The sequence below is a fragment of the Musa acuminata genome, chromosome BXJ2-1, assembly GCF_036884655.1.
Source record: "Musa acuminata AAA Group cultivar baxijiao chromosome BXJ2-1, Cavendish_Baxijiao_AAA, whole genome shotgun sequence".
Taxonomy (NCBI): Eukaryota; Viridiplantae; Streptophyta; class Magnoliopsida; order Zingiberales; family Musaceae; genus Musa; species Musa acuminata.
Window position 1 is genome coordinate 27,931,289 of NC_088338.1, and position 23,470 is coordinate 27,954,758.

Consider the following 23,470-nt stretch of genomic DNA (forward strand, 5'->3'; position numbering starts at 1 on the left):
GATTCCGAGATCGTTCTAGAAAGTGCCGATGGTTTCGGCACGTGCTTGCCGTGATCGATACGCAATCGTCGGGCTAGGGCTCGGAGAGAGCTTGCAATAGGGATTTCGTGAATGTTCGAGAAAGCGCCGACGGTTTCGTGACGGGCAAGAGGCTCCGGACGTTGATGCGCCGACCGCGACGTGCACATAGGCGAGGGACGAAGCTCGCGAAACGGGTGCGATAATGGCAGCACTAAATCACCGGATCCCATCAAAACACCGAAGTTATGCGTGCTTGGGCCAGAGTAGTACTACGATGGGTGACCCCCTGGGAAGTCCTCGTGTTGCACTCCTTTTTGCATCCCGGGATACGAAACATCTCCCGTAGAGCTCCGAGACGATTGTTTTGGGGCTGGAAATTTGCTGTGAGCGCTACGTAGTCAGTATCGAGGGGCTCGGAGAGAGCTTTCCGGATTGAGGTCGCAATAGCGATTCCGTGATCGTTCTAGATGTTAGGATCGAAGTGGCACTAAGAGGGGGGGGTGAATTAGTGCAGCGGATTAAAACTTCGATTTTAATCAAATTTTTCGTACGATAAGAACGGAACTTGAAAAGTTTAACTTGATAGCGTATTCTTAAAGTTGCGCAGCAAAAGTAATAATGAACTAAAGCAGTAAGAAGATTTGCAGTACTGTAAATGACAATAATGAAATGCAAACCAGAGATTACGCCGATTTAGAGTGGTTCGGTCAAATGACCTACATCTACTTGCGAGGCCCCTCTTCGATGAGGCTCCCACCTTCCACTAGCAAATCTCTTGAAAGGGAAGGGTAAATACCCCTCTTACAACTCTTTACAAGCGGTTCACTCTCTTACAAATTTTTAGCAAGAATGAAGGAGGTGAACACTAGCAAAATGAAAACAAGATTAGCTAGGACTTTTCTAATGCCTTTCTCTCAAACACTTGCTGCTCAAAAAGTTGTAACCTCAGCTGAGATTTGAGGGGTATTTATAGGCCTCAAGAGGATTCAAATTTTGGGCTCCAAAATTTGAATTCTCTTAGGGTTCCCGGTGCTGGAGGTTCCACCGCCCAGCCAGGCGGTGCCACCGCCCAGCGCTCGGGTGCTGGACGGTGCAACCGCCCAGCCAAGGAGGTGTCACCGCCCAGCACTCGGGTGCTGGGCGGTGCCACCGCCTACAGTGTTTTCAGCCCAACTACAGTGTTTTCAGCCACTAGTTGGGCTTCAATCTTGGCTCTTTAGTTCGCTGGTTTAGCTTAATTTTTAGCCTAAACCAACTCTGACTTTGGGCCCAGTTGGCCCCTAACCAGGATATAGGATTATCTCTTAATCCTAATCCTAATTACAAGTGAACTACATAACAAAAACACATCCTAAGCAAGCTTTCAACCGCGAACGTCGAGTCTTGTTTCGGCGAGCTTTCCGACGAACTTCTTCCGATGGACTCCCATCAAGCTCCCGATCTAGTGATGACTTTAACGAGCAGCCGAGCCTTCTCGGTGATCTCCGCGAGCCTCCGACGATTTCTTCGGCGAACTTCCGACACGTTCCCGATTTCTTCTTGGATGGTTCCGGTAGCATCTCCGATGATTCTTCGGTCTCTTAAACGTCCATCGAGCTCGACTCCGGTATCCTTGCTTTATGTCTTTGTCGTTATCGTAGTTAATCCTGCACACACAAGCAAACACTCTACTCCGATCTAGACAATTATTATAACGCAAATTGACATTCTGTTGCCCGGCACGTCATTGGTTGGCGCTTCATCCGATTCTTCGGTGCATCGTCCTCTCTTACGGCTTGTTGCCCAATCGGCGGTTGACCTCCGCAACCCCGATATCCTTGGCGCAATTTCGCTCTCCTTCGCCCGATGCCCGACGCCCGAAGCCTTCTGCCATCCAATATCCTAACGTGATCTCCTCCGATGCAACGTCAATTCCTCCTGCGTTAATTGTCTAATTCTGATCGAGTAGACCTATATCACTCAAAATGTAGTCAAACATTTAAACACAATCAATTAGTTTCATCATCAAAATCCGAGATTCAACAATCTCCCCCTTTTTGATGATGACAACTAATTGATGACTAACGGAGTTAACCTTAACTCCCCGGAGTTTAACTAAACTCCCCCTATCAATATGCCATTGATAGAACACTTGGATTATCCCAAATCCTTGACATTCATCACATGTTATGAAAAACATTTAAACTATCATGCAAATATATAAAATATTTAATTCAATGCATGACGTCATCAATATACTTCTCCCCCTATGTCATCAACAAAAAGGAGAAGTAGCTCTAGCTATTTTAAAAGATATGCAAGTTTTTGCAACATAAAGCTAGATTTTCATCACAACATATAAGCACAAAAGTATAGCAAGATTCTTAAGTTCAATCATGGCAATTCAACACTTGCTTCTTGTGCACGATTGCACTTTGCTTTTCTTTGCAATGTGCATGATAGTATTTCTTTGTAATATTCAAAATAGCAAATGGTACATCATGCTAGCTAGCATATTAAAGATGTTCAAGACAGTAAGTTTTTCTTCTCTTTTGAGAAGTGTTATTTTTGCTTCCTTTACAAAGTGCAAGCTAGCAAAGTATTTGAAAAAGTGAGCAAGTTTTGTAACATACAAGCTAGTAAAAATTTCAAAAGCAAATACAAGATAGCTTTCTTGTTGAAGTGTGTAAGCTATCGATTCTTACTTCCTATTGCAATGTGCAGGTTGCAAGTCTTGCTTTTTGAGATGGGCAAGATAATGATGTTCAAGAAGACAACTTTTGCTTCTTGAAATAAGCAAGTTAGCAATCTTTGCTACTTAAGATAGGCAAGCAAGCAATCAAGTTTTTTGCATCTTCTTGACTTGCGCAAGCAAGCTATCTCCCCCTTTGTCATTGTCAAAAAGAAGGGAAGACCCAATACATCAATTATGACAAAGGTAAGTGTCAATCTTAATTGTGCATCATCATATTTTCAAATTAGAATATGCACATTTTCAAAAACCTTATATTCATTCATGCATGATATTGAATAAATCGATCAACATTATAAGGATATCACACATGATACTAAAATTTTTAACTATTTGTCAACATTTTGATCATGATACCAAATATTCATCATTTAGAGTATTCATGATACAAAACATTAAATCAATATTTATAATACATCATTTTAGCGACAACTCATAGTATTTTAAATCATGATTTACATCATATGTAATACATCACATCATAATTAGAAAGCACAAGTATTGCATATATCATTGCAAATCATAAATGTTTCATATCATGATGGTATCAATTTGTCAAATTATATCCTACCAAAAACTTATCCCCATTTGTATTTCATGCATAATTTCACTTCATCACATTAGGAGTATCAAGAGGAATTAATTGGGTGATGAGATTAATATTTCACGAATACATGGAATTGTATAAAAAGTCATATCATAAGTGTTTCATACATTCATATCATCACATGAAGGAATATAAACAAAAATTAGTGATGAGATCTTACTTCATGAATACAATAAAATTCATATAGCATATCATGGTTTATTAGAATTAGTCTTCCTTTTGGTGAATAGCAAAAAGAGTGGTAGGAGAGCAAGATCTCAATTCATGCATATCAAATATTCAATCATCAAAATCATGAACCATCTAGAAAATTCTCCTCTTTAAATATTCAAAGAGAGAATCATGATGAACATTCTTGGTTTACATAAAGTTTCAAAACATAATTGTCAAGATTATGAATACTAAAAGATTAAGAAACATTTCGACAAATCTCCTTTTAAATATAAAAGAAAATGTTGATTCATAAAGGATTTCATGTTATGAATTTCAAGAGATCAAGATCATGATTTCAATAAAAAATTATTCAAATTTAAATCATCAAAATCATTATCAAAATCCAAGAGATTCACAAAGATGATACAAATGGATTCATCAAAATCAATAAGATTGAGCAAAATAATTTTCAAGAATGTTATCCTCTTTTCGATTATTTCAAAACATATGATTTTGTTTCATTTATACCAAATAAAAACATTTATCATGTTTAAAACCAAAAGAGTAAGATTTATTACAACAAAAATCAATAAGGTACTTTCATTATGGTAAAAATCAATGATCCATAAATCGTAAAAGATTCATCATCCATAATTTCGAAATTTATTAAGCATGATCATTAAGCATAACACTAAAACATGGTTTCAAAATGTTTAATATTTTCATGCATATCAAATATTTTCAAATTCGAACATGCAAAATTTAAAAACTATATCTTCCATTTTTCATACATAACTCAATCATCATTATGAGTATATTGTACATGATATTCAAGTCATAAATTATCAAGATGTCAAGTAGAGTAGGTTAATTTGAATGTATCATTTTTAGTGAATACCAAGAAGAATCACTTCATGAAAGAATTTTGATTCATGGAAAAATTTCATGTATCGAATATCGAGAAATCAAGATGAAAATATATATGTAAAAATATTACAAGTTGTATTCAAGAGAAAAATCATCATTTGTTTTCAACTCATTCAATTTTGTCAAATCAATATCATGATTTTGATATAAATCATTTCTAATTCAAATCATCAAACCAAAATTATTTTCAAGGGATTCATATAAATCAACAAGATAGAGAAAAATAATTTTCAAGAACAATGCTTTTCTCTTTTTAGTTATTTAAATTCATGTCATTTATGCTAGATAAAAATGTGCATCAACATTTAGGATCGAAAAATGAATTTTATCATAAAAACCATCAAGACCAATAAATCATAAAAATCATCATGTATATAACTTTACAATTTCATGCATAAAATCATCAAATCATAGCATCAAAACTTTCAATGGTTTCATTACAACATCAAGTAAGGTTTTATTGAACATAATTTTGAATGATTCTTATAGATATTTAAAATTTCTTTAGTTTTACTTTATATGATTGACTTTATATTAGCATGCTTCAAATTTTTGTTCTTATGTCAAAACTATACATCATGTTTGAAAACCAAAGATAAGGTTCATAAAAAATCATCAAGCCTTCCATTCAAAAGTCATGCATCGTCATTGAAAATCAATATGGAAATCGTCAAAATACAAATTCTTGCTTCTCAAGCACATATATAAGATTAATCTTACTAGGTGTATAAGCATTAGATTTATATTTAACATTTTACTGCATTAACATAACACATGCAATTTTCAAGAAAATTAATCCTAAACTAAATTAAAAATAACTCAAGAAAGTATTATGTAATTTCTAAATAAATTAGTGGGATTTTGATTACCTCATTGTTGTAAGAGGGTGAGGCATAGTTTGCCACCTCGCCTTTCTTGATTTTCTCCTCGTCTTCGGAAGAGCTCAATTCATCCTAACTTTTGTTCTTCTTGCGTTCAAAGCAAGTAGTTCCATTCTTTTTGGTTTTTTATTTTTGTTTCATTTGTAGTTTAAGTTCACCATCACTTGAGCTTATGCTCGAGTGGTCTTCATGTGTTCTATGTCCCAAATCCTTCCTATCATTTGGAAGGTTGTTCTCGAGTTTCTTTTTTGTCACATTGTTCATTTCGTAGGTCATTAGAGACCCAATAAGTTCTTCGAGAGGGAATGTTTTAAGGTCCTTGGCCTCTTGAATGGCCGTAACTTTTGGATCCCAACTTTTTGGAAGGGATCTTAAGATTTTAGTGACTAGTTCAAAATCAGAAAAACTTTTACCAAGAGCTTTGAGTCCATTGATGACATCCGTGAACCGGGTGTACATGTCTCCGATGGACTCACTTGGTTTTATCCAGAAAAGTTCGTAAGAATGCACAAGAATATTGATTTTGGACTCTTTCACTCGGCTAGTGCCTTCATGAGTGACCTCTAGAGTTCTCCAAATATCAAAAGCCGAGTCACACATCGAAATGCGATTAAATTCATTTTTGTCAAGTGCACAATATAAGGCATTCATAGCCTTTGCATTTAGAGAAAACATCTTCTTCTCCAAATCATTCCAATGGTTCATTGGAAGAGAAGAAATTTCAAATCCATTTTCGACTATGTGCCATAAATTCAAATCCAAAGAAAGTAAGAAAACTCTCATTCGAGTTTTCCAATAAGTGTAGTCCGTCCAATTGAAAAAGGGAGGACAAATGAGAGAGTGACCCTCTTGAAAGCCGTAAAGAGCCATTTCTATTTGGGTGTTAGACCAAGGTAGAAAAACGTGGCTCTGATACCAATTGTTAGGATCGAAGCGGCACTAAGACGGGGGGGTGAATTAGTGCAGCGGATTAAAACTTCGATTTTAATCAAATTTTTCGTACGATAAGAACGGAACTTGAAAAGTTTAACTTGAAAGCGTATTCTTAAAGTTGCGCAGCAAGAGTAATAAGGAACTAAAGCAGTAAGAAGATTTGCAGTACTGTAAATGACAATAATGAAATGCAAACCAGAGATTACGCCGATTTAGAGTGGTTCGGTCAAATGACCTACATCTACTTGCGAGGCCCCTCTTCGATGAGGCTCCCACCTTCCACTAGCAAATCTCTTGAAAGGGAAGGGTAAATACCCCTCTTACAACTCTTTACAAGCGGTTCACTCTCTTACAAATTTTTAGCAAGAATGAAGGAGGTGAACACTAGCAAAATGAAAACAAGATTAGCTAGGACTTTTCTAATGCCTTTCTCTCAAACACTTGCTGCTCAAAAAGTTGTAACCTCAGCTGAGATTTGAGGGGTATTTATAGGCCTCAAGAGGATTCAAATTTTGGGCTCCAAAATTTGAATTCTCTTAGGGTTCCCGGTGCTGGAGGTTCCACCGCCCAGCCAGGCGGTGCCACCGCCCAGCGCTCGGGTGCTGGACGGTGCAACCGCCCAGCCAAGGAGGTGTCACCGCCCAGCACTCGGGTGCTGGGCGGTGCCACCGCCTACAGTGTTTTCAGCCCAACTACAGTGTTTTCAGCCACTAGTTGGGCTTCAATCTTGGCTCTCTAGTTCGCTGGTTTAGCTTAATTTTTAGCCTAAACCAACTCTGACTTTGGGCCCAGTTGGCCCCTAACCAGGATATAGGATTATCTCTTAATCCTAATCCTAATTACAAGTGAACTACATAACAAAAACACATCCTAAGCAAGTTTTCAACCGCGAACGTCGAGTCTTGTTTCGGCGAGCTTTCCGACGAACTTCTTCCGACGGACTCCCATCAAGCTCCCGATCTTGTGATGACTTTAAAGAGTAGCCGAGCCTTCTCGGTGATCTCCGCGAGCCTCCGACGATTTCTTCGGCGAACTTCCGACACGTTCCCGATTTCTTCTCGGATGGTTCCGGCAGCATCTCCGATGATTCTTCGGTCTCTTAAACGTCCATCGAGCTCGACTCCGGTATCCTTGCTTTATGTCTTTGTCGTTATCGTAGTTAATCCTGCACACACAAGCAAACACTCTACTCCGATCTAGACAATTATTATAACGCAAATTGACATTCTGTTGCCCGGCACGTCATTGGTTGGCACTTCATCCGATTCTTCGGTGCATCGTCCTCTCTTGCGGCTTGTTGCCCAATCGGCGGTTGACCTCCGAAACCCCGATATCCTTGGTGCAATTTCGCTCTCCTTGGCCCGATGCCCGACGCCCGAAGCCTTCTGCCATCCAATATCCTAACGTGATATCCTCCGACGCAACGTCAATTCCTCCTGCGTTAATTGTCTAATTCTGATCGAGTAGACCTATATCACTCAAAATGTAGTCAAACATTTAAACACAATCAATTAGTTTCATCATCAAAATCCGAGATTCAACACTAGAAAGTGCCGATGGTTTCGGCACGTGCTTGCCGTGATCGATACGCAGTCGTCGGGCTAGGGCTCGGAGAGAGCTTGCAATAGGGATTTCGTGAACGTTCGAGAAAGCGTCGACGGTTTCGTGACGGGCAAGAGGCTCCGGACGTTGTTGCGCCGACCGCGACGTGCACATAGGCGAGGGACGAAGCTCGCGAAACGGGTGCGATAATGGCAGCACTAAATCACCGGATCCCATCAAAGCACCGAAGTTAAGCGTGCTTGGGCCAGAGTAGTACTACGATGGGTGACCCCCTGGGAAGTCCTCGTGTTGCACTCCTTTTTGCATCCCGGGATACAAAACATCTCCCGTAGAGCTCCGAGACGATTGTTTTGGGGCTGGAAATTTGCTGTGACTGCTACGCAGTCAGTATCGAGGGGCTCGGAGAGACCTTTCCGGATTGGGGTCGCAATAGCGATTCCGAGATCGTTCTAGAAAGTGCCGATGGTTTCGGCATGTGCTTGCCGTGATCGATACGCAGTCGTCGGGCAAGGGCTCGGAGAGAGCTTGCAATAGGGATTTCGTGAACGTTCGAGAAAGCGCCGACGGTTTCGTGATGGGCAAGAGGCTCCGGACGTTGATGCGCCGATCGCGACGTGCACATAGGCGAGGGACGAAGCTCGCGAAACGGGTGCGATAATGGCAGCACTAAATCACCGGATCCCATCAAAACACCGAAGTTTAGCGTGCTTGGGCCAGAGTAGTACTACGATGGGTGACCCCCTGGGAAGTCCTCGTGTTGCACTCCTTTTTGTATCCCGGGATACGAAACATCTCCCATAGAGCTCCGAAACGATTGTTTTGGGGCTGGAAATTTGCTGTGACCACTACGCAGTCAGTATCGAGGGGCTCGGAGAGAGCTTTCCGGATTGGGGTCGCAATAGCGATTCCAAGATCGTTCTAGAAAGTGCCGATGGTTTCGGCACGTGCTTGCCGTGATCGATACGCAGTCGTCGGGCTAGGGCTCGGAGAGAGCTTGCAATAGGGATTTCGTGAACGTTCGAGAAAGCGCCGACGGTTTCGTGACGGGCAAGAGGCTCCGGATGTTGATGCGCCGACCGCGACGTGCAGATAAGCGAGGGATGAAGCTCGCGAAACGGGTGCGATAATGGCAGCACTAAATCACCGGATCCCATCAAAACACCGAAGTTAAGCGTGCTTGGGCCAAAGTAGTACTACGATGGGTGACCCCCTGGGAAGTCCTCGTGTTGCACTCCTTTTTGCACCCCGGGATACGAAACATCTCCCGTAGAGCTCCGAGACGTTTGTTTTGGGGCTGGAAATTTGCTTTTACCGCTACGCAGTCAGTATCGAGGGGCTCAGAGAGAGCTTTCCGGATTGGGGTCGCAATAGCGATTCCGAGATCGTTCTAGAAAGTGCCGATGGTTTCGGCACGCGCTTGCCGTGACCGATACGCAATCGTCGGGCTAGGGCTCGGAGAGAGCTTGCAATAGGGATTTCGTGAACGTCCGAGAAAGCGCCGACGGTTTCGTGACGGGCAAGAGGCTCCGGACGTTGATGCGCCGATCGCGACGTGCACATAGGCGAGGGACGAAGCTCGCGAAACGGGTGCGATAATGGCAGCACTAAATCACCAGATCCCATCAAAACACCGAAGTTAAGCGTGCTTGGGCCAGAGTAGTACTACGATGGGTGACCCCCTGGGAAGTCCTGGTGTTGCACTCCTTTTTGTATCCCGGGATACGAAACATCTCCCATAGAGCTCCGAGACGATTGTTTTAGGGCTGGAAATTTGCTGTGACCACTACGCAGTCAGTATCGAGGGGCTCGGAGAGAGCTTTCCGGATTGGGGTCGCAATAGCGATTCCGAGATCGTTCTAGAAAGTGCCGATGGTTTCGGCACGTGCTTGCCGTGATCGATACGCAGTCGTCGGGCTAGGGCTCGGAGAGAGCTTGCAATAGGGATTTCGTGAACGTTCGAGAAAGCGCCGACGGTTTCGTGACGGGCAAGAGGCTCCGGATGTTGATGCGCCGACCGCGACGTGCAGATAAGCGAGGGATGAAGCTCGCGAAACGGGTGCGATAATGGCAGCACTAAATCACCGGATCCCATCAAAACACCGAAGTTAAGCGTGCTTGGGCCAAAGTAGTACTACGATGGGTGACCCCCTGGGAAGTCCTCGTGTTGCACTCCTTTTTGCACCCCGGGATACGAAACATCTCCCGTAGAGCTCCGAGACGTTTGTTTTGGGGCTGGAAATTTGCTTTTACCGCTACGCTGTCAGTATCGAGGGGCTCAGAGAGAGCTTTCCGGATTGGGGTCGCAATAGCGATTCCGAGATCGTTCTAGAAAGTGCCGATGGTTTCGGCACGCGCTTGCTGTGACCGATACACAATCGTCGAGCTAGGGCTCGGAGAGAGCTTGCAATAGGGATTTCGTGAACGTTCGAGAAAGCGACGACGGTTTCGTGACGGGCAAGAGGCTCCGGATGTTGATGCGCCGACCGCGACGAGCACGTAGGCGAGGGACGAAGCTCGCGAAACGGGTGCGATAATGCCAGCACTAAATCACCGGATCCCATCAAAACACCGAAGTTAAGCGTGCTTGGGCCAGAGTAGTACTACGATGGGTGACCCTGTTAGGACTCTAGCTTGGAGAGTCCTAATTGAGAGGGACATTCATGTAAAACTGTTAGGACTCTAGCTAAGAGAGTCCTAATTGAGAGGGACATTCTATTAGGACTCTAGCTAGGAGAGTCCTAATTGAGAGGGGCATTCATGTAGGAGGTTTTTTCTTAGAGAAGAATTAGGAGTTGTAAGGGAATAGGAGTCTTGAGTAGGAGTCCTATTAGGAGTTGGTTAGAAGTAAGAGTCTTAAGTAGGAGTCCTATTAGGAGTTAGGGTTTAGAAGCCCTATAAATAGTCATGTATTCCTTCTCTTTTGATAAGCAATAGATGAATCTTTTCTGCAGCCTTTGAGCAGCAACTTGGAGGGAGGAACCCCTATAGAGTTCCAAGGAGGCCGATCCCCTAAAGAGATCAACCCCAAGTTTAGAATCTGCAAGGGTTCTAACACCTGGTATCAGAGCAGCGTTCTTGGCGTCTTGCTGCCCTTTCACAGCCATCCATCAACCCTCCACAACCATCCAAAGCAATTCCCACAATTGCTTAAAAGATCGTCACCGAATTCCGCCATCATCTCCACCACCACGGATCATCCTTTGATCTCCCCGTGAATTGCAACAGGTTCTGGTTTCCTACCTTACTGCTGCTGCAATTTAGTTATCCTTATTCGAAAATCCAAAAAAAAAAAAAAAATCGTTCCTATATTGCTGCATAAACTTTTCGTCACAAAGTTTTCATCTCTACGACGAAAGATACATTGCAGAATTCCAGCCGCATAGCACCATCTGTTTGATCTTGCTACTGTGCTTTTTCTATCCAAATTTCTACGAAAATTTTATGACATCTTTGATACTTCTTAACAGAGGATTTCCCTTTGGTTTCATCAAAAAATTCTCAATATAAACTACTGATCCTTTATGTCCAATCTGCTGCACTTGAATTGCAGAATTCAAGCCGCATAGCACCATCTGTTTGATCTTGCTACTGTGCTTTTTCTATCCAAATTTCTACGAAATTTTTATGACATCTTTGACACTTCCTAACAGTAGATTTCCCTTTGGTTTCATCGAAAAATTCTCAATATAAACTACTGATCTTTTATGTCCAATCTGCTGCACTTGAAAATCTATGCTGCAGAAAATTTTAACTGCATATCGTTGCCTTAACCCATCTATTTGCAATCTTTTTTGAATGAAATTTCTTATAGACTTCATATATCATCTTGGCTTCCATCTAAGATTAATCTATTAAGAAATTCATCTCTAAAAACGATTTTATGTTGCTGCAAATTTTCATCGTAACCCGCTGAAATTTTTCGACGATAATTCTGCAATTGCAACTTGCACCAATTTCTTTGCTGTTATACTGCCGAAATTTTCTTGATTAAATTAGATATCCTTGCTGTCATATAAACTGTGATTTTGCTATCAATTCCCTCCTCAATTCTCTTAAGTTTTTGGTGGAAATTACGTCGAGAAACCGTTGTTTCTTCGACGACAATTCTACTCTTACAAGACAGCACATACTTGCTGCAACTTCCACGGATTTCTGTCAAACCTTTGCTACCATCTACCACAGATCCAAAACTTTCATCCAGAGCCCTAAAACTCTACCAAACCACACCCTCAAACTGCACCCAAAACAGACACAAAACAAGCCTAAATCGTAGCCTACATCCACCGATCCACCAACCCTTTCGACCATCACTTCTCTCAACCTATACATGCCTTTAACCTGACAACAAAAGAGAGATCTTAACATCATAGATTTGGAGGCATATACTATGGCATCTAAGGAGGCAATCGATGCTAAATTTGAAGCCTTGGAGGCGCGAATGGAGGATAAGATTCGGATGCTCTTTACCGAACTCAGATTGGGCCGACCACTAAGCCCGAAGAAATCACATCAAGGAGAGAGCTTTGCCCAATCACACCAACCCCAAAGATATGACTTCCAAGAGAGGGGAAGCTGTATGACCAACCCCAACTATCCATGCATGAGAGTGGACTTCCCTAGATGGGAAGAAGGAGACCCGATTGGTTGGATCTCGCGCGCGGAGCGATATTTTCGGTACCACAAAACCGCGGATGTATCTATGGTGAAAATTGCAGCTATACATCTTGAAGGGGATGCTATTCAGTGGTTTGACTGGTTTGAACATACTTATGGAGTCCTTTCATGGCGACAATTCAAAGAAGAACTGCTGATTCGCTTCAGACCAACCGATTACGAGAATATTGACGAACAACTAGCAAAGATCCGACAAACCTCCACCATTCAGGAGTACCAAACCAGGTTTGAAAGGTTATCTAATCAAAATCATGATTGGTCTCAAAAACAGCTATTGAGGACCTTCATTGAGGGCTTGAAGCCGGAGATCCGAGGAGAAGTTAAAGCGCGACAACCGTACACGCTTATGGCAGCCATCTCTTTCGCACGACATCAAGAGGAGCAATTGAACCATGAAGCTCGGAGGACTAGGGTCACTCCTCAACCAGTAATATTGAAGCCCTCAGCCCCCCCTACTGTCGACCAAGTCCCTGCACCAAAGAGGTTAACAGGAGAAGAGCTTCGGGAGCGATATGCGAAGGGGTTATGTTGGCATTGTGACGAGCCGTGGAGCCGTGAGCATCGCTGTAGTAAAGGAGGACTTCTTATGATTGAACCGATAGAAGAAGAGGTCATTGAACATCCAAAAGAGAGCTTTGAACATGAAGAAGAAGATGCAGAAGAAGAGCCACAACCGACCGAAGTTACGGTACATACACTAGCTAGCTACTCAAACCCGCAAACGATGAAAATTGGAGGCCTTCTCAAACAACAACCAATCACTGTTCTCATCGACACGGGCAGTACTACTAACTTCCTAAATAGTAAGCTTGCTGTTCGGATATCATTACCTATCGAGAATCGCTGCAGGTTTGATGTTAAGGTCGCCGACGGACGGATTTTGAATTGTGATCATAGGCGCTTGCAGGAGAAACTATTGCTGCAGGACCAAGAGATAATTGCAGATTTCTTCCTTCTCCCTCTTAACAATCATGAGGCCATGCTCAGAATTAAATGGTTGACGACATTAGGTGATATTTCCTGGAATTTTATGAAACTAATTATGAAATTTTACAGTAAGGAGAAACAGGTGACATTGCACGGGAAACGTGGGGGCGACATAACAACGATTTGCACACAACAAATGGAGAATGTTTTGCATAAAGCATGCAGCGGCTTTTTGGTACAACTTGAGCAGCAAACTAAGGGAGAGCCAACAGAATTTGAAGATCCAAATCTACTTCCTTTGCTTGCTGAATTTTCAAATATATTTAACGAACCGCGCAACCTACCTCTTACCTGTCGGCATGATCATTGTATAATGATTCTTCTAGGCAAATCTTCAGCAAATGCTCAGCCATATCAGTATCCACATCTCCAGAAGGATGAAATAGAAAGGATTATAAAAGAGATGCTCGAAACAGGAGTTATTCGGCCAAGTTGCAACCTCTACTCTTCGCCGGTGCTACTTGTACGCAAGAAGGACGGAACAAGGCGAATATGTGTTGATTACCGCGCTCTCAATGGCATAATCATCAAGGACAAATACTTTATTTCAATAGTAGATGAATTGCTAGATGAAAGGGAGCATAAATCTTTACAAAGCTGGACCTTTGATCCGGGTATCATCAAATACGAGCATGCGAAGAAGACATACGGAAAACCACCTTTTGAACACACAACAACCACGAATTTTTGCTTTCTGCAACAAAAGGTGGAATATCTTGGGCATATCATATCAGAGGAAGGTGTGGCAGTGGACCCCTTCAAAATTGGAGCAATGCAAAACTGGCTGACCTCGAGAAACATAAAATTGCTATATGGCTTTCTGGGTTTAACAGGCTACTACCGCAAGTTCGTGAAAAACTATGGAAAGATCAGTGCATCACTTACTTCCTTACTAGAAAAAGATGTCTTCCAATGGTTGGATAGAGCCTCCGCTGCCTTCGACAAACTTAAGGCAGCCATGACGACGATGCCGGTGCTAACACTACCAGATTTCAACCGACCCTTCATTATTGAGGCCGACACATCTGGAGTCAGAATTGGAGCCATTCTCATGCAAGATGGTCGACCACTCACATACACTAGCAAGGCATTATCTCCCTCCGATCAAAATATGTCAACATATGATAAGGAGATGCTCGCCATTGTGCGCGCAGCAACGAGGTGGAGATTGTACTTGATCAGGCGATACTTTCAATTCAAGACCGACCATAAAAGCCTAAAATATCTCTTGGAGCAGAAGATATCTTCCCCCGAACAGCAAAAATGGGTAACAAAACTTCTTGGATTTGATTTTGAAATAACTTACAAAAAGGGGAAAGAGAATGTTCTAGCAGATGCGCTTTCGCAGCTACCTGAGCAAGTTGAAGTTTCGACCGTTTCACTTCCGACCAGCGACTTCCTTGAGGATATTAAGATGGAATGGCATGAAGATTCAGATACTAGTAAGATTATAAAAAAATTGGAGGAAGCACCAAGCCCCATGGCTCATTACAATTGGGACTCAAAAGAATTACGCATTATGCTTGTGACAAATTCTACTTGCATCTTCAAGAGCAGATTTTGGACAAAGTTATTCCATATGCAGGGTACTAAATTGAAAAGGAGTACGACATATCACCCACAAACCAACAGCCAGACAGAAGTTTTAAATAGGTGCTTGGAGACAACCCAAAGCCATCCACCAAATATGACTACCCAAAGAGAACTCCAGACCCAGCCAAGTGCCATTATTGATCGACGGATCGTGACTCGACGACGACGACCCACTAATGAAGTGCTAATACAGTGGGCGAACCTACCAATAGAAGATGCCACTTGGGAGAACTATGACGACATGAAGATCAAATTTCCAGAATTCATGAATCATCAGCCTCGAGGACAAGGCTGATTTGAAGAGGGCGGGTCTGTTAGGACTCTAGCTTGGAGAGTCCTAATTGAGAGGGACATTCATGTAAAACTGTTAGGACTCTAGCTAAGAGAGTCCTAATTGAGAGGGACATTCTATTAGGACTCTAGCTAGGAGAGTCCTAATTGAGAGGGGCATTCATGTAGGAGGTTTTTTCTTAGAGAAGAATTAGGAGTTGTAAGGGAATAGGAGTCTTGAGTAGGAGTCCTATTAGGAGTTGGTTAGAAGTAAGAGTCTTAAGTAGGAGTCCTATTAGGAGTTAGGGTTTAGAAGCCCTATAAATAGTCATGTATTCCTTCTCTTTTGATAAGCAATAGATGAATCTTTTCTGCAGCCTTTGAGCAGCAACTTGGAGGGAGGAACCCCTATAGAGTTCCAAGGAGGCCGATCCCCTAAAGAGATCAACCCCAAGTTTAGAATCTGCAAGGGTTCTAACAGACCCCCTGGGAAGTCCTCGTGTTGCACTCCTTTTTGCATCCCGGGATACGAAACATCTCCCGTAGAGCTCCGAGACGATTGTTTTGGGGCTGGAAATTTGCTGTGACCGCTACGCAGTCAGTATCGAGGGGCTCGGAGAGAGCTTTCCGGATTGGGGTCGCAATAGCGATTCCGAGATCGTTCTAGAAAGTGCCGATGGTTTCGGCATGTCCTTGTCGTGATCGATACGCAGTCGTCGGGCTAGGGCTCAGAGAGAGCTTGCAATAGGGATTTCGTGAACGTTCGAGAAAGCGCCGACGGTTTCGTGAAGGGCAAGAGGCTCCGGACGTTGATGCGCCGACCGCGAAGTGCACATAGGCGAGGGACGAAGCTCGCGAAACGGGTGCGATAATGGCAGCACTAAATCACCGGATCCCATCAAAACACCGAAGTTAAGCGTGCTTGGTCCAGAGTAGTACTACGATGGGTGACCCCCTGGGAAGTCCTCGTGTTGCACTCCTTTTTGCACCCCGGGATACGAAACATCTCCCGTAGAGCTCCGAGACGTTTGTTTTGGGGCTGGAAATTTGCTTTTACCGCTACGCAGTCAGTATCGAGGGGCTCAGAGAGAGCTTTCCGGATTGGGGTCGCAATAGCGATTCCGAGATCGTTCTAGAAAGTGCCGAAGGTTTCGGCACGCGCTTGCCGTGACCGATACGCAGTCGTCGGGCTAGGGCTCGGAGAGAGCTTGCAATAGGGATTTCGTGAACGTTCGAGAAAGCGACGACGGTTTCGTGACGGGCAAGAGGCTCCGGACGTTGATGCGCCGACCACGACGTGCACGTAGGCGAGGGACGAAGCTCGTGAAACGGGTGCGATAATGCCAGCACTAAATCACCGGATCCCATCAAAACACCGAAGTTAAGCGTGCTTGGGCCAGAGTAGTACTACGATGGGTGACCCCTTGGGAAGTCCTCGTGTTGCACTCCTTTTTGCATCCTAGGATACGAAACATCTCCCGTAGAGCTCCGAGACGATTGTTTTGGGGCTGGAAATTTGCTGTGACCACTACGTAGTCAGTATCGAGGGGCTCGGAGAGAGCTTTCCGGATTGGGGTCGCAATAGCTATTCCGAGATCGTTCTAGAAAGTGCCGATGGTTTCGGCATGTGCTTGCCGTGATCGATACGCAGTCGTCGGGCTAGGGCTCGGAGAGAGCTTGCAATAGGGATTTCGTGAAAGTTCGAGAAAGCGCCGACGGTTTCATGACGGGCAAGAGGCTCCGGATGTTGATGCGCCGACCGCGACGTGCAGATAGGCGAGGGACGAAGCTCGCGAAACGGGTGCGATAATGGCAGCACTAAATCACCGGATCCCATCAAAACACCGAAGTTAAGCGTGCTTGGGCTAGAGTGTAATATCCCATTAGTCCCACATCGGAAGTGGGGAATGTGTGTGATTAGCTTATAAGGGCCTGATGAGTGTACTACGTTACCTCCCGCTTAAGCATTTTGGTCCGTGGTTGCAAGGACCAAAATGGAGTTATTGGCCAGTTAGCTCATTAGACCCGGGTCGTGACATTTGGTATCAGAGCCGACCTAGCATTAGGGCAGGGTGAGAGGGCTGCAGTAGGAAAGGGCTACCCGTGGATGGAGTCAGAGAACTCATCACGGCGTGGAGCCACCACTGAGTTAAACCTCACATGCACTATGCTAGGGTTCGATCTGGGATATGTCAGGCCTTGACGAGGACGTCAAGCTAATTGAGTTGGGGATAGTGTAATATCCCATTAGTCCCACATCGGAAGTGGGGAATGTGTGTGATTAGCTTATAAGGGCCTGATGAGTGTACTACGTTACCTCCCGCTTAAGCATTTTGGTCCGTGGTTGCAAGGACCAAAATGGAGTTATTGGCCAGTTAGCTCATCAGACCCGGGTCGTGACATTTGGTATCAGAGCCGACCTAGCATTAGGGTAGGGTGAGAGGGCAGGGTGAGAGGGCTGCAGTAGGAAAGGGCTACCCGTGGATGGAGTCAGAGAACTCGTCACGGCGTGGAGCCACCACTGAGTTAAACCTCACATGCTCTATGCTAGGGTTCGATCTGGGATATGTCAGGCCTTGATGAGGACGTCAAGCTAATTGAGTTGGGGATAGTGTAATATCCCATTAGTCTCGTCAAGCTAATTGAGTTGGGGATAGTGTAATATCCCATTAGTCCCACATCGGAAGTGGGGAATGTGTGTGATTAGCTTATAAGGGCCTGATGAGTGTACTACGTAACCTCCCGCTTAAGCATTTTGGTCCGGGGTTGCAAGGACCAAAATGGAGTTATTGGCCAGTTAGCTCATCAGACCCGGGTCGTGACATTTGGTATCAGAGCCGACCTAGCATTAGGGCAGGGTGAGAGGGCTGCAGTAGGAAAGGGCTACCCGTGGATGGAGTCAGAGAACTCATCACGGCGTGGAGCCACCACTGAGTTAAACCTCACATGCACTATGCTAGGGTTCGATCTGGGATATGTCAGGCCTTGACGAGGACGTCAAGCTAATTGAGTTGGGGATAGTGTAATATCCCATTAGTCCCACATCGGAATTGGGGAATGTGTGTGATTAGCTTATAAGGGCCTGATGAGTGTACTACGTTACCTCCCGCTTAAGCATTTTGGTCCGTGGTTGCAAGGACCAAAATGGAGTTATTGGCCAGTTAGCTCATCAGACCCGGGTCGTGACATTTGGTATCAGAGCCGACCTAGCATTAGGGCAGGGTGAGAGGGCTGCAGTAGGAAAGGGTTACCCGTGGATGGAGTCAGAGAACTCATCACGGCGTGGAGCCACCACTGAGTTAAACCTCACATGCACTATGCTAGGGTTCGATCTGGGATATGTCAGGCCTTGACGAGGACGTCAAGTTAATTGAGTTGGGGATAGTGTAATATCCCATTAGTCCCACATCGGAAGTGGGGAATGTGTGTGATTAGCTTATAAGGGCCTGATGAGTGTACTACGTTACCTCCCGCTTAAGCATTTTGGTCCGTGGTTGCAAGGACCAAAATGGAGTTATTGGCCAGTTAGCTCATCAGACCCGGGTCGTGACATTTGGTATCAGAGCCGACCTAGCATTAGGGAAGGGTGAGAGGGTTGCAGTAGGAAAGGGCTACCCGTGGATATGCTAGGTCGGCTCTGATACCAAATGTCACGACCCGGGTCTGATGAGCTAACTGGCCAATTAGTGTAATATCCCATTAGTCCCATATCGGATGTGGGGAATGTGTGTGATTAGCTTATAAGGGCCTGATGAGTGTACTACGTTACCTCCGGCTTAAGCATTTTGGTCCGTGGTTGCAAGGACCAAAATGGAGTTATTGGCCAGTTAGCTCATCAGACCCGGGTCGTGACATTTGGTATCAGAGCCGACCTAGCATTAGGGCAGGGTGAGAGGGCTGCAGTAGGAAAGGGCTACCCGTGGATGGAGTCAGAGAACTCATCACGGCGTGGAGCCACCACTGAGTTAAACCTCACATGCACTATGCTAGGATTCGATCTGGGATATGTCAGGCCTTGACGAGGACGTCAAGGTAATTGAGTTGGGGATAGTGTAATATCCCATTAGTCCCACATCGGAAGTGGGGAATGTGTGTGATTAGCTTATAAGGGCCTGATGAGTGTATATAAGGGCCTGATGAGTGTACTACGTAACCTCCCGCTTAAGCATTTTGGTCCGTGGTTGCAAGGACCAAAATGGAGTTATTGGCCAGTTAGCTCATCAGACCCTGGTCGTGACATTTGGTATCAGAGCCGACCTAGCATTAGGGCAGGGTGAGAGGGCTGCAGTAGGAAAGGGCTACCCGTGGATGGAGTCAGAGAACTCATCACGGCGTGGAGCCACCACTGAGTTAAACCTCACATGCACTATGCTAGGGTTCGATCTGGGATATGTCAGGCCTTGACGAGGACGTCAAGCTAATTGAGTTGGGGATAGTGTAATATCACATTAGTCCCACATCGGAATGGAGTCAGAGAACTCATCACGGCGTGGAGCCACCACTGAGTTAAACCTCACATGCACTATGCTAGGGTTCGATCTGGGATATGTCAGGCCTTGACGAGGACGTCAAGCTAATTGAGTTGGGGATAGTGTAATATCCCATTAGTCCCACATCGGAAGTGGGGAATGTGTGTGATTAGCTTATAAGGGCCTGATGAGTGTACTACGTTACCTCCCGCTTAAGCATTTTGGTCCGTGGTTGCAAGGACCAAAATGGAGTTATTGGCCAGTTAGCTCATCAGACCCGGGTCGTGACATTTGGTATCAGAGCCGACCTAGCATTATGGCAGGGTGAGAGGGCTACAGTAGGAAAGGGCTACCCGTGGATGGAGTCAGAGAACTCATCACGGCGTGGAGCCACCACTGAGGGATATGTCAGGCCTTGACGAGGACGTCAAGCTAATTGAGTTGGGGATAGTGTAATATCCCATTAGTCCCACATCGGAAGTGGGGAATGTGTGTGATTAGCTTATAAGGGCCTGATGAGTGTACTACGTTACCTCCGGCTTAAGCATTTTGGTCCGTGGTTGCAAGGACCAAAATGGAGTTATTGGCCAGTTAGCTCATCAGACCCGGGTCGTGACATTTGGTATCAGAGCCGACCTAGCATTAGGGCAGGGTGAGAGGGCTGCAGTAGGAAAGGGCTACCCGTGGATGGAGTCAGAGAAATCGTCACGGCGTGGAGCCACCACTGAGTTAAACCTCACATGCACTATGCTAGGGTTCGATCTGGGATATGTCAGGCCTTGACGAGGACGTCAAGTTAATTGAGTTGGGGATAGTGTAATATCCCATTAGTCCCACATCGGAAGTGGGGAATGTGTGTGATTAGCTTATAAGGGCCTGATGAGTGTACTACGTTACCTCCCGCTTAAGCATTTTGGTCCGTGGTTGCAAGGACCAAAATGGAGTTATTGGCCAGTTAGCTCATCAGACCCGGGTCGTGACATTTGGTATCAGAGCCGACCTAGCATTAGGGAAGGGTGAGAGGGTTGCAGTAGGAAAGGGCTACCCGTGGATATGCTAGGTCGGCTCTGATACCAAATGTCACGACCCGGGTCTGATGAGCTAACTGGCCAATTAGTGTAATATCCCATTAGTCCCACATCGGAAGTGGGGAATGTGTGTGATTAGCTTATAAGGGCCTGATGAGTGTACTACGTTACCTCCGGCTTAAGCATTTTGGTCCGTGGTTGCAAGGACCAAAATGGAGTTATTGGCCAGTTAGCTCATCAGACCCGGGTCGTGACATTTGGTATCAGAGCCGACCTAGCATTAGGGCAGGGTGAGAGGGCTGCAGTAGGAAAGGGCTACCCGTGGATGGAGTCAGAGAACTCATCACGGCGTGGAGCCACCACTGAGTTAAACCTCACATGCACTATGCTAGGGTTCGATCTGTGATATGTCAGGCCTTGACGAGGACGTCAAGTTAATTGAGTTGGGGATAGTGTAATATCCCATTAGTCCCACATCGGAAGTGGGGAATGTGTGTGATTAGCTTATAAGGGCCTGATGAGTGTACTACGTTACCTCCCGCTTAAGCATTTTGGTCCGTGGTTGCAAGGACCAAAATGGAGTTATTGGCCAGTTAGCTCATCAGACCCGGGTCGTGACATTTGGTATCAGAGCCGACCTAGCATTAGGGAAGGGTGAGAGGGTTGCAGTAGGAAAGGGCTACCCGTGGATATGCTAGGTCGGCTCTGATACCAAATGTCACGACCCGGGTCTGATGAGCTAACTGGCCAATTAGTGTAATATCCCATTAGTCCCACATCGGAAGTGGGGAATGTGTGTGATTAGCTTATAAGGGCCTGATGAGTGTACTACGTTACCTCCGGCTTAAGCATTTTGGTCCGTGGTTGCAAGGACCAAAATGGAGTTATTGGCCAGTTAGCTCATCAGACCCGGGTCGTGACATTTGGTATCAGAGCCGACCTAGCATTAGGGCAGGGTGAGAGGGCTGCAGTAGGAAAGGGCTACCCGTGGATGGAGTCAGAGAACTCATCACGGCGTGGAGCCACCACTGAGTTAAACCTCACATGCACTATGCTAGGGTTCGATCTGTGATATGTCAGGCCTTGACGAGGACGTCAAGTTAATTGAGTTGGGGATAGTGTAATATCCCATTAGTCCCACATCGGAAGTGGGGAATGTGTGTGATTAGCTTATAAGGGCCTGATGAGTGTACTACGTAACCTCCCGCTTAAGCATTTTGGTCCGTGGTTGCAAGGACCAAAATGGAGTTATTGGCCAGTTAGCTCATCAGACCCTGGTCGTGACATTTGGTATCAGAGCCGACCTAGCATTAGGGCAGGGTGAGAGGGCTGCAGTAGGAAAGGGCTACCCGTGGATGGAGTCAGAGAACTCGTCACGGCGTGGAGCCACCACTGAGTTAAACCTCACATGCACTATGCTAGGGTTCGATCTGGGATATGTCAGGCCTTGACGAGGACGTCAAGTTAATTGAGTTGGGGATAGTGTAATATCCCATTAGTCCCACATCGGAAGTGGGGAATGTGTGTGATTAGCTTATAAGGGCCTGATGAGTGTACTACGTTACCTCCCGCTTAAGCATTTTGGTCCGTGGTTGCAAGGACCAAAATGGAGTTATTGGCCAGTTAGCTCATCAGACCCGGGTCGTGACATTTGGTATCAGAGCCGACCAAGCATTAGGGAAGGGTGAGAGGGTTGCAGTAGGAAAGGGCTGCCCGTGGATATACTAGGTCGGCTCTGATACCAAATGTCACGACCCGGGTCTGATGAGCTAACTGGCCAATTAGTGTAATATCCCATTAGTCCCACATCGGAAGTGGGGAATGTGTGTGATTAGCTTATAAGGGCCTGATGAGTGTACTACGTTACCTCCGGCTTAAGCATTTTTGTCCGTGGTTGCAAGGACCAAAATGGAGTTATTGGCCAGTTAGCTCATCAGACCCGGGTCGTGACATTTGGTATCAGAGCCGACCTAGCATTAGGGCAGGGTGAGAGGGCTGCAGTAGGAAAGGGCTACCCGTGGATGGAGTCAGAGAACTCATCACGGCGTGGAGCCACCACTGAGTTAAACCTCACATGCACTATGCTAGGGTTCGATCTGGGATATGTCAGGCCTTGACGAGGACGTCAAGTTAATTGAGTTGGGGATAGTGTAATATCCCATTAGTCCCACATCGGAAGTGGGGAATGTGTGTGATTAGCTTATAAGGGCCTGATGAGTGTACTACGTAACCTCCCGCTTAAGCATTTTGGTCCGTGGTTGCAAGGACCAAAATGGAGTTATTGGCCAGTTAGCTCATCAGACCCTGGTCGTGACATTTGGTATCAGAGCCGACCTAGCATTAGGGCAGGGTGAGAGGGCTGCAGTAGGAAAGGGCTACCCGTGGATGGAGTCAGAGAACTCATCACGGCGTGGAGCCACCACTGAGTTAAACCTCACATGCACTATGCTAGGGTTCGATCTGGGATATGTCAGGCCTTGACGAGGACGTCAAGCTAATTGAGTTAGGGATAGTGTAATATCCCATTAGTCCCACATCGGAAGTGGGGAATGTGTGTGATTAGCTTATAAGGGCCTGATGAGTGTACTACGTAACCTCCCGCTTAAGCATTTTGGTCCGTGGTTGCAAGGACC

At 45.2% G+C, this 23,470-nt stretch overlaps 2 non-coding genes and 6 pseudogenes across 2 annotated transcripts; all 8 read left to right on the forward strand.

The window, feature by feature from the left end:
• Positions 1 to 213: 213 nt before the first annotated feature.
• Positions 214 to 332, forward strand: LOC135602835 (5S ribosomal RNA; annotated as a pseudogene).
• A 7,662-nt stretch (positions 333 to 7,994) lies between these two features.
• Positions 7,995 to 8,113, forward strand: LOC135602264 (5S ribosomal RNA; annotated as a pseudogene).
• Positions 8,114 to 8,463: 350 nt separating this feature from the next.
• LOC135602819 (5S ribosomal RNA) lies at positions 8,464 to 8,582 on the forward strand (annotated as a pseudogene).
• Positions 8,583 to 8,932: 350 nt separating this feature from the next.
• Positions 8,933 to 9,051, forward strand: LOC135602552 (5S ribosomal RNA; annotated as a pseudogene).
• Positions 9,052 to 9,401: 350 nt separating this feature from the next.
• LOC135600756 (5S ribosomal RNA) lies at positions 9,402 to 9,520 on the forward strand. The gene has a single exon (XR_010483069.1). It is a non-coding gene; the product is annotated as a 5S ribosomal RNA (ribosomal RNA).
• A 350-nt stretch (positions 9,521 to 9,870) lies between these two features.
• Positions 9,871 to 9,989, forward strand: LOC135602554 (5S ribosomal RNA; annotated as a pseudogene).
• Positions 9,990 to 16,201: 6,212 nt separating this feature from the next.
• LOC135602517 (5S ribosomal RNA) lies at positions 16,202 to 16,320 on the forward strand (annotated as a pseudogene).
• Positions 16,321 to 16,670: 350 nt separating this feature from the next.
• On the forward strand, positions 16,671 to 16,789 carry LOC135600342 (5S ribosomal RNA). Its single transcript, XR_010482665.1, has one exon. It is a non-coding gene; the product is annotated as a 5S ribosomal RNA (ribosomal RNA).
• The last annotated feature ends 6,681 nt before the right edge of the window (positions 16,790 to 23,470 follow it).